Below are 15322 nucleotides of genomic sequence, written 5' to 3'. Positions count from 1 at the left end.
AGACCAGCCTGGCCAACATGATGAAACCCTGTCTCTACTAAAAATACAAAAATTAGCTGGGGCTGCTGCAGTGGCAGCCATGAGTATGCTCAGGCTTCAGAAGAGGCGCCTCTAGTGTCCTCCGCTGTGGCAAGAAGAAGGTCTGGTTAGGCCGGGCACGGTGGCTCAAGCCTGTAATCCCAGCACTTTGGGAGGCCGAGACGGGCAGATCACGAGGTCAGGAGATGGAGATCATCCTGGCTAACACGGTGAAACCCCGTCTCTACTAAAAAAATACAAAAAAACTGGCCGGGCGAGGTGGCGGGCGCCTGTAGTCCCAGCTACTCGGGAGGCTGAGGCAGGAGAATGGCGGGAACCCGGGAGGCGGAGCTTGCAGTGAGCTGAGATCCGGCCACTGCACTCCAGCCTGGGCGACAGAGCGAGACTCCGTCTCAAAAAAAAGAAAAAAAAAAAAAAAGAAGGTGTGGTTAGACCCCAGTGAGACTAATGAAACCAGCAATACCAACTCTCCTCAGCAGATCCGAAAGCTGATCAAAGATGGGCTGATCATCCGCAAGCGTGTGACGGTCCATTCCCGGGCGCAATGCCGGAAAAATACGGTGGCCTGCCGGAAGGACAGGCACATGGGCATAGGTAAGCGGAAGGGTACAGCCAATATCCGAATGCCAGAGAAGGTCACGTGGATGAGGAGAATGAGGATTCTGCGCCTGCTGCTCAGAAGATACTGTGAGTCTAAGAAGATTGATCGCTACATGTATCACAGCCTGTACCTGAAGGTGAAGGGGAATGTGTTCAAAAACAAGCGTATTCTCATGGAACACATCCACAAGCAGAAGGCAGACAAGGCCCACAAGAAGCTCCTGGCTGACCAGGCTGAGACCCGCAGGCCTAAGACCAAGGACGCACGCAAGCACTGTGAAGAGCGCCTCCAGGCCAAGAAGGAGATCATCAAGACTTTGTCCAAGGAGGAAGAGACCAAGAAATAAAAGCTCCCCCTTTGTCTGTACATACTGGCATCCGTGATTACATAGATCAGCCATTAAAATAAAACAAGCCTTAAAAAAAAAAATTAGCTGGTCATGGTGGCATGCGCCTGTAATCCCAGCTACTCGGGAGACTGAGGCAGGAGAATCGCTGAAACCGGGAGGCAGACGTTGCAGGGAGCAGAGATCGCACTCCAGCCTGGGGGACAAAGCCAGACTCTGTCTCAAAAAAAAAAGGGGGGGGGGCAGGTGCGGTGGCTCACGCATGTAATCCCAGCACATTGGGAGGCTGAAGTGGATGGATCATGAGGTCAAGAGTTCAAGACCACCCTGGCCAAGATGGTGAAACCTGTCTCTAGTAAAAATACAAAAAAATTAACCTGGCATGGTGGTGGGGGTCTGTCATCCCAACTACTCAGGAGGCTGAGGCAGAGAATTGAACTTGGGAGGCGGAGGTTGCAGTCAGCCAAGATCACACCACTGTACTCCAGCCTGGGCGTCAAAGCAAGACTCTGTCTCAAAAAAAAAAAAAAAAAAAGAAAGAAAGAAAAAGAAAAAAGAGTCTGGGAGCTTCAGGAGTTCAAGGCTGCAATGAGCTCTGATCATGCCAGCCTGAGCAACGAGGGAGACCTCGTTCCTAAAAAAAAAAAAAAAAAAGAACTTGGGAGCTTTAGAGAATAGAGAAGTGTGTAACCTATGCTACAGCTTAAACAATGGTCTCAATAAATCAAAAAATAAATTCTACAAGTCCAAAAATAATCATAAAAAATACTTTGTGTTTATTTGTGGAATGGAGTTAAATGCTACCATTAGTACGCACAGGCTAAGGGCGGACTTGAAGGTCTCCCAGGAAATTTGATAATCACGCCGGCGGACACGTTTCCCACTCTCCACCAGGGGGCGGTGCGGCGCACTCCCCGCCTCTTGAGACAAACGGGCATGCATATTAATTCAACAAACCTGAAATCATGAGAACCTACTGTGTACGGGGCCTCCTTCTAGTTTCCCGATCTGTGAAATGGGAATTAGAATGTCCCTGCCGCCATGGAGCTCACTTTCTCCAGAAGACAGGCAACAAACAGCTAAACGAAGGAATAGGTAGAGACCAGGCGAGGCGGTTCAGGCCTGTAGTCCCAGCACTTCGGGAGGCTGAGGCCAGAAGATCGCTTGAGGCCAGGAATTCGAGACCAGCCTGGGTAACATAATGAGACCCCCCATCTCTACAAAAAAATTTAAAATTAGCCAGGTGTGATGGTGTGCACCTGTGCTTCCAGGTACTTGGGAGGCTGGGGAAGGAGGATCATTTGAGCCCAGAAGTTGGACACCTGGGCAACATAGTAAGACCCCCTCTCTAAATAATAATAATAATAAATAAAATTTTAAAAAATTTTTTAAAAAGCCCGGGCGCGGTGGCTCAAGCCTGTAATCCCAGCACTTTGGGAGGCCGAGACGGGTGGATCACTAGGTCAGGAGATCGAAACCATCCGGTTAACACGGTGAAACCCCGTCTCTACTAAAAAATACAAAAAACTAGCCGGGCGTGCACCACCACACCCAGCTACTTTTTGTATTTTTGGTAGAGATGGGGTTTCACCATATTGGGCAGGCTGGCCTCAAACTCCTGGCCGCAAATGATCCTTCTGCATCGGCCTCCCAAAGTGCTGGAATTACGGATGTGAGCCACCGCGCCCAGCTGCAAATAGCACTTTTTCAAAGACATCATCCCTCAACACTCCTGACGGCCCTTCCCTGCTTCCTTTTGCTACTTGAAGTTTCACTTTGTATTGTAACTGTGTCCTTGATTGTCTATCTGCCACAGACCAGAGTGTCAGTCCCATGAAGGCAGGATTTGTATCCGTTTTGCTCACAGCTGTATCCCCATGCCTACAACTGCACCAGTGCCTGGCACAGGGGAGACAGTTGTAATTGCTGAGTGAATGGATATAAGAATAAATGGGGCCAGGCGCGGTGGCTCACGCTTATAATCCCAGCACTTTGGGAGGCCGAGGCGGGTGGATCACAAGGTCAAGAGATCGACACCATCCTGGCCAACATGGTGAAACCCCGTTTCTACTATAAATACAAAAATTAGCCGGGCATGGTGGTGGGCGGCTGTAGTCCCAGCTACTCAGGAGGCTGAGGCAGGAGAATGGCTTGAACCCGGGAGGCGGAGGTTGCAGTGAGCCGAGATCGCCCCACTGCACTCCAGCCTGGGCGACAGGGCAAGACTCCGTTTCTATAGATAGATAGATATAGATAGATATAGATATAGATATAGATATAGATATAGATATAGATATAGATATAGATATAGATATAGATATAGATGTATGTATATTCCATCTCCCCTGGTGGTTGTGAGGATGAATTGGGTTTGGATTTGCAGGCTTCCTGAGGTAGCGACATCGTCTGATGCAAAGGTGGGCTTTTTGCGCGGCGCCTGTGCTTCCGCCTTCTGCCGCTCGGGGGCAGCAGGCGCCCGGCGGATTCGCCCGCGCGGCCGCACCGGGAAAGGAGCGGGGGCAAGTCCTCAGGAGGAAGCTGATGAAATCCTGGCCAACTTGCAGTGAGCTCATCCCGCCCGGGCGCCTCCGGAAGCCACGGGGCCGCCCGGCCTCCGCCTGGCCCGAGCGATAAAGCTCTTGTGCCGAACCAGGGCGGGAAGTCCTTCCTGAAGTCTGCCCTGCGTGGGGCCTGCTGCCAGAAGCCTGGGCCGGAGGGGAGGGGAGAGGACAAAGTAGCGAATGGTCCCCTGGCTGTCTTAGAAGGATGAAAAGTGAATTCTGAGCCTGGCTGTGGGAGTAAGAAAAAGGACACTGGGGGAGGGAGAGCGGGGCGGAAGAGACAGAGACAAGAGATGGGAGAGACGACGGGAAGAAGAGGCAAAGGTGGGGAGACTGAGGCAGAGAAGGAAGAGAGAGAGACAGAATCAAGGAGGGAGAGCTGAGAAAGTCAGATGGAGCGACAGAGACAGGGATGGGGAGACAGAGACAGGGAGAGACAGAGATGGCAGAGACAAGAAGAGACAGAGATAGAGAGAGACAAAGATGGAGGAGACAGGGAGCTACAGAGGTGGCGGAGACAGAGACAGGGAGAGACAGATATGATGGAGACATAGGGAGAGACAGAGACAGGGAGGAACAGAGATGAAGGAGACAGGGAGAGATAGAGATGATAGAGACAGAGATGGCAGAGACAGAGAGGGAGATAGGGAGAGACAGAGATGGTAGAGACAGAGACAGGGAGAGACAGAGGTGTAGGAGACAGGGAGAGACAGATGGCAGAGACAGGGAGAGACAGATGGCAGAGATAGAGACAGAGATGATGGAGACAGATGGCGGAGACAGAGGTGGCAGAGAGGGAGACAGGGAGAGACAGAGATAGGGAGATCAAGATGGCAGAGACAGAGATGGCAGAGCCAAAGACAGGGAGAGATAGAGATGGCAGAGACAGTGATGGGGAGAGACAGAGATGGTGGAGACAGCGAGAGACAGAGATGGCAGAGACAGAGATGGAAACAGACAGTGGTGGCGGAGACAGAGATGGGGAGAGACAGTGGTGGCAGAGACAGAGACAGGGAGAAATGAGAGAGTCAGGAAGAGACAGAAGTGGCAGAGACAGAGACTGGAAGAGACAGATGGCGGAGACAGAGACGGGGAGAGACAGCAGTGGTGGAGACAGATGGGAGAGACAGATGGAAGAAACAGAGATGGGACATGGGAGACAGAGACAAAGGCAGAAGAGATCTACAGGGAGACAGAGACGGGAGAGATAAACATGGGAAAGAGAGAGACAGAGAGACCTAGGAGTGGCAGACATGGGGGAGTCAGGAGCGACGCAGAGGTGAGGCAGATGGAGTCAAAGTAGGGGTTCAGAGGTGCCGAGCTGGAGGTAGGGGAGACGGGGCGAGGGGGCCGGGGAGGGGCGCTCGGGGCGGGCCTGCGAGATCCGGGTGGGACGGGGAGGGGCGGGCCCCGGGCCCTTCCCCTCCCCGCCCTCCCAGCCCCCAGCCCGGAGCCCCGCGGCGGCGGCGCGGGCCGAGTCTCCAAGTTACCAAGTTACCGCAGGATTCGGGAGCTTCTCACTGGCGCGGCCGCGGCCAATCAGAGAGCAGCGCCGCTGTTCTCGGGCAGGAGGCCTGGAGACACGCGCACCTTCCCCCGACACCCAGCGAAGCGCGCTGACACACAATCGCATCGGCGCGCGCACACACACACACCGTCCCAGAGACAAACAGCGTCGCACCCCGCACATACACAATCACAGTGACACACACAGCGACAGACACACGTCTCAGGAACACACAGACACACAGCATCACACAGACACACAAAATCGCAGTGACAGCCGGGCACGGTGGCTCACGCCTGTAATCCAAGCATTTCGGGAGGCCGAGGCAGGTGGATCGCTTGAGGTCGAGAGTTCGAGACCAGCCTAACCAACGTGGTGAAGCCCCGTCTCTACTAAAAATACGAAATTAGCTGGGCGTGGTGGTATGCACCTGTGGTCCCACCTATTTGGGAGGCTGAGGCCGGAGAATCGCTTGAACCCGGGAGGTGGAGGTTGCAATGAGCCAAGATCGCTGCCACTGCACTCCAACTTGGACAACAATAGCAAAACTCCGTCTCAAAAAAAAAAAAAAACCTCAGTGATACAGACAGTCCCAGGACACATAGCACTCCCCAGACCCACAACCACAGGTCCACACAGTGCTGCCCAGGCACATGCAATCTCCATGAGTTATGCACAGTCCCTTGAACACACAACATCACCCTGAGACACACAGTATCAGTGACATACAATCAATACAGTGACACTCATAATCCCACAACAAATTGGTCCCAACACACTCACTAGATCACAGTGATACAATCGCAACAGTGACACATTCAATCACAGCGAGACACAATATTGCACACACACAATCTATTAGATACATACACAGTTCCATGAACACACAACATCACACAACCAAAATGACACACAACCACAGTGACACACAGCATTTCACAGGCACATACTGTTGGTGATACACAGTCCCACAGACATGCATTTCAGACACAATCACAATGTGACACACACACACAATCCCACCACGCACCATATTGTCCAGGCACACACAATAGTAGTATGTATGCACATGTTCCCCGACACCCAGCACAGCACATGGTCACACACTGTCACAGTGACACATTCACAGTCCCACCACCCACAACACAAGTACCACTGACACACTCAGTGGCACGCACAATCCCACATACACACAGCATTGTATACATGTACACACCATCACCACGACATACACACACAACCCCAGTGACACAGCATTACACAAACACATCCAACCATGACAACAGGACAGTACAGTGACATAGCACCTTCACAAATCTTCCTCCTAACACAACATCACTCTGACACACATACAATCCCAGCATGACAGAGACACAATCACATGGGCACACACATCTCACTGCCAGACCAGCATGCTGCACAGAACCACACACATCACACCATCATGATTACACACAGCACACCAGAACATCACACAATTGTACACTGACACACAATCACATTGTCACAGCAGCCCATGACATATAGCATTGTGACAAATGTAGCATGCTGACACACACCATCACACTGACACACAATCCATCAAGTGACACACAATAGCACACACTGAAACAACCACCACCATAAAGTGTGAACCCCCGACACAACAGCACACTAACATAGACTTACAGAGGACACACAGTCACACAAACACCCAACCCGCCCATCCCTGCCCTTGCCCCAGGAAGCTGTGTTAGATGTGGGACGGTGGGGGAGGGATGCGCTGTGTCTGTGTGTGTTTGTGCGTGTGTGCGTGTGTGTGTGCGCCAGCGCGAGCTGTGCCTCCCCCTCCCAGCCCTTCCCCGGGGGCGGGGCCGTGCTGCAGCCGCTGTTACCGGGTAAACTTCCCCGCCCCCCCCCCAGCGCGGCCATTAGTCAACTCCCCCCCCAGGATGATGTCATCGCCTCATTCTGGAGGCTGAGTAATCCTCAACTCCGCCCCGCCAGGTACCAGGGTAGGGGCGGGCCGCACCTGGGCTCACCAAGTCTGGAGCTGGGGTCTGGAGCTGCAGGCGGCGCTGCCTTGGGTCTCCCGGGGAGGGAGGGGACTGAGGAATTGGGCCTCTCTGAAGTGGCCCAGCCATGCACGTTAGGGTCTCTCGAGACTGGGGGCTCCCAGTCCGGATCCATGGGGCCAAGTAAAGGTGCTGCAGGGCTGGATCTTCCAGACCTGGGGGTCTGGGACTGGGGAGCGCCCCCTAACCTCTCCACTACCCCCTCCTCCCCAGCCACACCACTGTGAGGGGCTGGGTCGCTTGACCAAGTGTCTGAGGAATCTGAGACCCGGGGCTTGGACTTCTGGGGTCCTTGGCACTATGAGGCCTGGGACCCTGGCGCAGGGTGGGGGGTCGGTGCCAACAGGTAAGGAGAGCGACTCTGAAGTCCGATGCCCACGTCCTGGGAGATCAACCACCTGGACTCCGGGGAAAAGGGCTCATAGGGGTGGGAAGTGGGCAGGTCTGCACCTTGGGGCTGGGCAGGTGGTCCCACCTAGGTAAATTGGATGCCTGAGGGTCTGGTGACTATTAGGGGCAGGAGTGTCTCCCATCATCAGTGTGGTGAGGGCCAAGATGCTCAGGAGCTCTGTGACATCTTAGGGTCGGGAGCCCAAAGGCCTGAGTCCGCGTTTCTTGTGGAAGTGGGATGTTCAGCCCTAGTTTTCCTGGGATCAGACATGACTGTGTCCCCTTCTGGGGGAACCCTCAGTTCTTGTGTCCCGGGGCTGGGACATCTGCATCTCCTAAGAGGAGGGGGCTCATATCCTTGTTTTCACGGGTTCAGGCATGCCTGGGTCCTTTGGGGGTGCAGTGACACCCCTATTTTTATAGGGCTAGGACGCCTGGGTTCGATTCTGGAAGGGAACTTCAGCCGCTATGTTCAAGAGCCTCGATACCTAATCCTGTTTTGCGGGGGTGGGGCGGGGGAACAGCCAGTCCCTGCCTTCATGGAGTCAGGATGCTCAGGTCTCCCTGTGGTGGGGGGGCCTTGGTGTCTATTTGCACAAGGCCAACTCCAGGTTGCCATTCTGGGAGTAGGAACAGAATGCGCAACCCCGTTTCCAGCCCATCCCAACTGCCCATCCTCACCCGAGAGTGCGGGGCAGGGGAGCAGGGACGTGGATGATGCACAGCCCGGGTATCACCCAGCCGGTCGCAGGTTTGCAGGCCGCGCGCCCGGCAGCTCCCCGGGGCCCGGCTCCCCGCCCCCCGTGCCGAGGGCTCCCCAGATCCGGGCGGACGCGGCGGTGGCCAATGAGCTCGCTCGCCGTCTCCGGGAGCTGGGCCGGCTCTGCCCGCCTGGCATTGGGCACGCGGTGGGCAGCGGCGGGCGGGGCCTGGGGGGTCCTCGCGCCTGGTTGGGCCAGGCTTGTTGCTGGGTAACGGGGCGGCGAGTTTCCCCTGGCAACGGCGGCGGGTACCGCTCACTGGCTGGCCGGGAAGGAGGGGGGGCGCGGGCGCAGGCAGGCCCCGCAGACCCCAGCAACAGCGCGCAGCCCCCGCCCCGCCGGGAAGCGGTAACCTTCACACGCGCGCCGGCCGCTCGGACCCTGCGGACGCCCGCGCCCCCGCCCAGCCCCCACCCGGCCCCGGTCCAGCCTCCGGGCCTGCAGGGTCGGCCACACCGAGGGGACCCGGGAGACCCCCTCCCCACCGCGGAAAGCCAGGACTCAGACCCTGCAGTGAAAAGTTAAGTCCTTCCCAACTCCCTCTCCCCAGGCTGCGAAACCTGCTTCCCCAGAATGGCAGACAAGATCTTGGAGATGAGACGGTTTTAGGTCTGCAGTCAACCAGCTCTATTTTGTCTCACCAGCACTTCACATCCGGCTTACTACCTCCGGGCACTATTCTAAGTATGTTACAAATACGAACTCATTTCATCTTCACAATATTTTTGGTCCTGCCTGTGCCGATCCCTTTTGGACAGAGAGGGAAACTGAGGCACAGAGCAGGGAAGCTGCTTGCTCAAGGTCATCATTTGAACCCATGTCGGGTTCAAATGACTCCAGCGCCCGGGCGCGTTATCGTTCCTCTGTGCTGTGAGCCCGTGGGAGAGGCATTAACGTTCAAAATAAGAAACTTCACAGTCAAGAAAACACACTCGTGGCTGGCCTGTGGGCCACCAGTTTGAGACCCCGGCCTCACCATGAGCATCTGTGCAAATAGACACCAACTGTCTTCCTCCCAGAAGGAGACCTGGGCATCCTGACCCCATGAACACAGGGACTGGTTGTCTCTCCCCAAACTGGATTCAGGCATCGTGATTTTTGAACATAGGGCTGGTGATCCTTCCCAGAAGAGAATGCAGGCATCCTGGCCCCATAAAAATAGGGATCCTGGGCTGGGTTCAGTGGCTCACGCCTGTAATCCCAGCACTTTGGGAGGCCTAGGCGGGTGGATCACCTGGGGTCAGGAGTTCGAGACCAGCCTGGCCAACATGGCAAAAACCCTGTCTCTATTAAAAATACAAAAATTAGCCGAGGCCGGGCGCGGTGGCTCAAGCCTGTAATCCCAGCACTTTGGGAGGCCGAGACGGGCGGATCACGAGGTCAGGAGATCGAGACCATCCTGGCTAACACGGTGAAACCCCGTCTCTACTAAAAAAATACAAAAAACTGGCCGGGTGAGGTGGCGGGCGCCTGTAGTCCCAGCTACTCGGGAGGCTGAGCCAGGAGAATGGCGTAAACCCGGGAGGCGAAGCTTGCAGTGAGTTGAGATCCGGCCACTGCACTCCAGCCTGGGTGACAGAGCGAGACTCTGTCTCAAAAAAAAAAAAAAAAAAAAAAAAAAAAAAAAAAAAAAAAAAAAAAAAATTAGCCGAACGTGGTGGCGCATGCCTGAAGTCCCAGCTACTCAGGAGGCTGAGGCAGGAGAATCACTTGAACCTGGGAGGTGGAGGTTGCAAGTGAGCCAAGATCGCACCACTGTACTCAAGCCTGGGCAACAGGGTGAGACTCCATCTCAAAAAAAACACCGAAAAAACAAAAAAAACCCCACAAAAATTAGCCAGGCATGGTGGCACATGCCTGTAGCCCTAGCTACTCAGGAGACTGAGGCAGGAGAATCGCTTGAACCTGGGAGGCATAGGTCGCAGTAAGCTGAGATCATGCCACTGCACTTCAGCCTGGGTGACAGAGTGAGACTTCGTCTCAAAAAAAAGAAAGGGGGGGTCCAGATCGGGCCCAGTGGTTCATGCCTGTAATCCCAGTACTTTGGGAGGCTGAGGTTGGGGGGATCACTTGAGCCCAGGAGTTCAAGACCAGCCTGAGCAAAATGGTGAAACCTCATTTTTTCTAAAAATACAAAAATTCACTGGGCGTGGTGGCATGGGCCTGTAGTCCCAGCTACTTAGGAGGCTGAGGCAGGAGGATCACCCGAGCCTGGGAAGCGGAAGTTGCAGTGAGCCAATATCGTGCCTCTGCATTCAAGCCTGGGTAACAGAGTGAGACCCTGTCTCATAAAAGAGGCAGAGGGGTCCTTAGCTAGAGGTTTCCTTGCTTGGATTCTCAGAGAGTCAAGGGACTCCCACATTGGTAATAGTAATGATAGGTAAAATATATTAAACATCCACCATGCCCCAGTACTTTTATTGTTTAATTTTTTTGTTTATTTATAAAACAGGGTCTCTTTATTTTATTTATTTATTTATTTTTGAGACAGAGTCTCACTCTGTCACCCAGGCTGGAGTGCAGTGATGGGATCATAGCTGTCTGTGGCCTTGGCCTCCTGGGCTCAAGCGATCCTCCTTCCTCAGCCTCCCAAGTACCTGGGCCCACAGGTGCACACCACCACACCTGATTAATTTTTTAATTTTTTGTAGAGATGGGGGTCTCACTATGTTGCCTAGGCTGGTCTGGAACTCCTGGGCTCAAGTGATCCTCCTGCCTCACTCTCTCAGAGTGCTGGGATTACAGGCATGAGCCACTGTGTGCCTGGCCCAGTGTTTTATCTTTATTCATCTTCTGACTGCACATCCTATGAGGTAGGGACCTGTGCTGTCTTAACTCACAGATGAGGAAACTGAGGCACAAAGCTGTGACCAATTCCCCCAACATCACCCACAGCCAGTAGGTGGCAGAGGGGATTCTAACTCAGGCCATCTAGACTCACAGCCCACAGTCTTTTGTGAGGACTGTATGCGGGCGTGGGAAACCAAGGCAGGCGAATGGGTTCAGGCCAGGAGTTCGAAACATGCCTGGGCAGGCAACAACCTCATCTCTACAAAAAGTTAAAAAATTAGCCAGGCGTGGTGGTGCGCACCTGTAGTCCCAGCTACTTGGGAAACTGAGGTGGGAGAATTGCTTGAGCCTAGGAGGTGGAGGCTGCGGTGAGCTGTGATAGTCAGCTGTGATCATGCCACTACACTCCAGCCTGGGCAACAGTGCAAGACCCTGTCTCAAAAAAAAAAAAAAAGAGGCAGCCCTTGACCCACCCACAAACTCCTTTTTCTTTGCCCACAAGGATTTTGTGTTATTGTTTTGTGGGTGGGGGTTGGTTTTTTGTTTTTGAGACGGAGTCTTGCTCTGTCGCCCAGGCTGCAGTGCAGTAGTGCGATCTCGGTTCACTGCAACCTCCGCCTCCCGGGTTCAAGCGATTCTTCTGCTTCAGCCTCCTGAGTAGCTGGGATTACAGGCATGTGCCACCGCACCCAGCTAATTTTTGTATTTTTAGTAGAGACAGGGTTTCACCATGAAGGCCAGACTGGTGTTTTGTTTTGCTTTTGAGATAGGGTCTCGCTCTGTTGCCCAAGCTGGAGTACAATGGTGCAATCACAGCCCACTGCAGCCTCGAACTCACGGGCTCAAGCGTTCCTCCCACCTCAGCCTCCCAGTTAGGTTTCTGCATGTTGCCCAGGCTGGTCTGGAACTCCTGGGCTCAGGCAATCTGTCTTCCTCGGCCTTCCACAATACTGGGATTACAAGCATGAGCCATCACGCCCAGCTGTAGGGAGGATTTTGACTACTGACAATGCTTATGGCCAAATAGACTCTTGGCCTTTCCCCGTCTTTTCTACCTCCAGCCACCAAGCCAGATCCCCGTTATCCTTCATACTCATTTTCTTCTCAAAAGAACATTACAGGCCGGGCGCGGTGGCTCAAGCCTGTAATCCCAGCACTTTGGGAGGCCGAGACGGGCGGATCACGAGGTCAGGAGATCAAGACCATCCTGGCTAACACGGTGAAACCCCGTCCCTACTAAAAAATACAAAAAAAAAAAAAAAAAACTAGCCAGGTGAGGTGGCGGGCACCTGTAGTCCCAGCTACTCGGGAGGCTGAGGCAGGAGAATGGCGTAAACTCGGGAGGCGGAGCTTGCAGTGAGCTGAGATCCGGCCACTGCACTCCAGCCTGGGCGACAGAGCGAGACTCTGTCTCAAAAAAAAAAAGAAAAAAGAAAAAAGAAGAAGGAGAAGAAGGAGGAGGAGGAAGAGGAGGACGAGGAGGAGGAGAAGAAGAAAGAAGAAGGAGGAGGAGGAGGAAGAAAAGAAGAAAAGAACATTACAGGCTGGGCGTAGTGAATCATACTTGTAATTCCAGCACTTTGGGAGGCCGAGGCAGGCGGATCATCTGAGATCGGGAGTTCGAGACCAGCCTGGCCAACATGGTGAAAACCCGTCTCTACTAAAACTACAAAAAGTATTAGCTGGGCATGGTGGCACATGCCTGTAATCCCAGGTACTCAGGAGGCTGAGGCAGGAGAATCACTTGAACCCAGGAGGTGGTGGTGGTTGCAGTGAGCAGAAATTGGGCCACCACATTCCATCCTGCGCGACACAGAGAGACTCTATCTCAAAAAAAAAAAAGAACATTCCAGTACATCTGGCCTCCGGGTATCTGCCCGTCAATGGGCAGTCTGGACACTGCTCAGTGAGTGAGAGGTGTGAGGTACAGGTGGGACCATGAGCTAGCAGAGGGCTAGAGACTGCCCCTCTCTCAACTTCATCACTGTCAAACACAGAGGAAACACTGGCAATAATTAGTTATACAAGTGATAATAGCTAACACTTATTAGGCACTTACTATATGTCCAATACTGCGCTAAATGACTTCCAGTGTGATCTCATTTAATAAGTATCTAAAGCAGCATTTCTCAAAAGTCTTTGAACTTGATCTACGGCCAGAAAAATCCTTTCCTTGTAACCTAATATGTATTCACTATACATCAATAAAATGTTCATAAAATATTACTTTCCCTTGACTTCATAATTTTTCAAAATTATACATATATATATATATATGATGGGGTCTCGCTCAGCACCCAGGCTGGAGTGCAGTGGTGCAATCTCGGCTCACTGCAACCACGGTCTCCCGGGTTCAAGCGATTCTCCCATCTCAGCCTCCTGAGTAGCTGGGATTACAGGCAATGCAACCACGCCTGGCTAATTTTTGTATTTTAGTAGACAGGGAGTTTCACCATGTCGGCCAGGCTGGTGTCGAACTCCTGACCTCAAGTGATCCCCCTCCTCGGCCTCCCAAAGTGCTGGGGTTACAGGCAAGAGCCACCACGCCCGGCTGTAGTGTATTTTTGTTGTTGTTGGCGTTGTTTGGAGACAGAGTTTTGCTCTTGTCGCTCAGGCTGGAATGGAATGGCGCGATCTCGGCTCAACGAAACCTCCTTCTCTTGGGTTCAAGCAATTCTTCTGCCTCAACCTCCCAAGTAGCTGAGATTGCACCACCAGGCCTGGCCAATTTCTGTATTTTTTTTTTTTTTTTTTGAGACAGAGTCTCGCTTTGTTGCCCAGGCTGGAGTGCAGTGGCCGGATCTCGGCTCACTGCAAGCTCCGCCTCCTGGGTTTATGCCATTCTCCTGCCTCAGCCTCCTGAGTAGCTGGGACTACAGGCGCCCGCCACCACACCCGGCTAATTTTTTTGTATTTTTAGTAGAGACGGGGTTTCACCGTGTTAGCCAGGATGGTCTTGATCTCCTGACCTTGTAATCTGCCTGTCTCGGCCTCCCAAAGTGCTGGGATTACAGGCTTGAGCCACAGCACCCGGCCTAACTTCTGTATTTTTAGTAGAGATGGGGCTTTACCATGATGGCCAGGCTAGTCTCGAACTCCTGACCTCAGATGATCCACACCCCCTGGCCTCCCAAAGTACTAGGAGTGAGGTGTGAGCCACCGTGCCTGGCCTGTAGTGTAGTTTTTTAAAAACTCTGGTCAAAGCAGACATGTATGCCTATAATCCCAGCTACTAGAGAGGCTGAGGTGGGAGGATCGCTTGAGCCCGGAAGTTTGAAACCAGCCTGGGTAACACAGCCAGATTCTATCTCAATTAAAACACCACTAACAAAACCTCTTGTCTAGGGCCAGTAAAATTGCAGGTAGAAGTTGTGGTAATACAAAATGTTGTACTTTTGTCACCACTTACAAACCATACACCTAAAAAGAGTGAATGTTCTTGTGTTTAAATACATCTCAATAAAACACAAGTTAGTTGGGATGTGAATGCATCTTACTTAGTAAAATGCATTAAGATCAGCCAGGCATGGTGGTTCACACCTGTAATCCCAGCACTGAGGGAGGCTGAAGCAGGAGGTTTGCTTGAGCCCATAAGGTCAAGACCAGCCTGGGCAACATAGCGAGACCACCCATCTCTATTAAAAAAAAAAAAAAAAAATTAGCTGGGCATTAAAAAATCTAAATTTTTTAATTTAAAATTTAAAAATTTTAATAAAAATAAAAATTACTTAGGAGGCTGAGGCAGGAGGATCTCTGTAGCCCAGGAGTTTGAAGCTGCAAGGCTATTGTACCACAAGACTATCTATCGTGCCACTACACTCCAGTCTGGGCCACAGAGTGAATCTTTTATCCAAAAAAAAAAAAAAAGCTAAGTGCGGAGGCTCATGCCTGTAATCCCAGCACTTTGAGAGGCCAAGACGGGCGGATCCTGAGGTCAGTAGTTCAAGACCAGCCTGGCCAATATGGTGAAACCGCGTGTCTACCAATACTACAAAAATTATCTGGGTGTAGTGGCGCACACCTGTAGTCCCAGCTACTCAGGAGGCTGAGGCAGGAGAATTGCTTGAACCCAGGAGGCGGAGGTGGCAGTGAGCCGAGATCGTGCCACTGCACTCCAGCCTGGGCGACAGAGCAAGACTCTGTCTCAAAAAAAAAAAAAAAAGTAAGATCCATGTAAGTGATGTCATATGTCATAATCCATGGTTTACTCATGAACCACAGTTTGGAAAACACCAGGAAGAAGGAAGGGAGAATGAATAATCAGGGAAAGCGA

The 15322-nt window shown here is 52.7% G+C and overlaps 1 pseudogene; it reads left to right on the top strand.

The window, feature by feature from the left end:
• Window positions 1-70: 70 nt before the first annotated feature.
• On the top strand, window positions 71-1048 carry LOC104673390 (annotated as a pseudogene).
• Window positions 1049-15322: the final 14274 nt, after the last annotated feature.

Source organism: Rhinopithecus roxellana, chromosome 12 (assembly GCF_007565055.1).
Source record: "Rhinopithecus roxellana isolate Shanxi Qingling chromosome 12, ASM756505v1, whole genome shotgun sequence".
Classification (NCBI taxonomy): domain Eukaryota; kingdom Metazoa; phylum Chordata; class Mammalia; order Primates; family Cercopithecidae; genus Rhinopithecus; species Rhinopithecus roxellana.
Note: the sequence above shows the minus strand (reverse complement) of the source record. Positions and strands in the feature narration are given on the sequence as shown.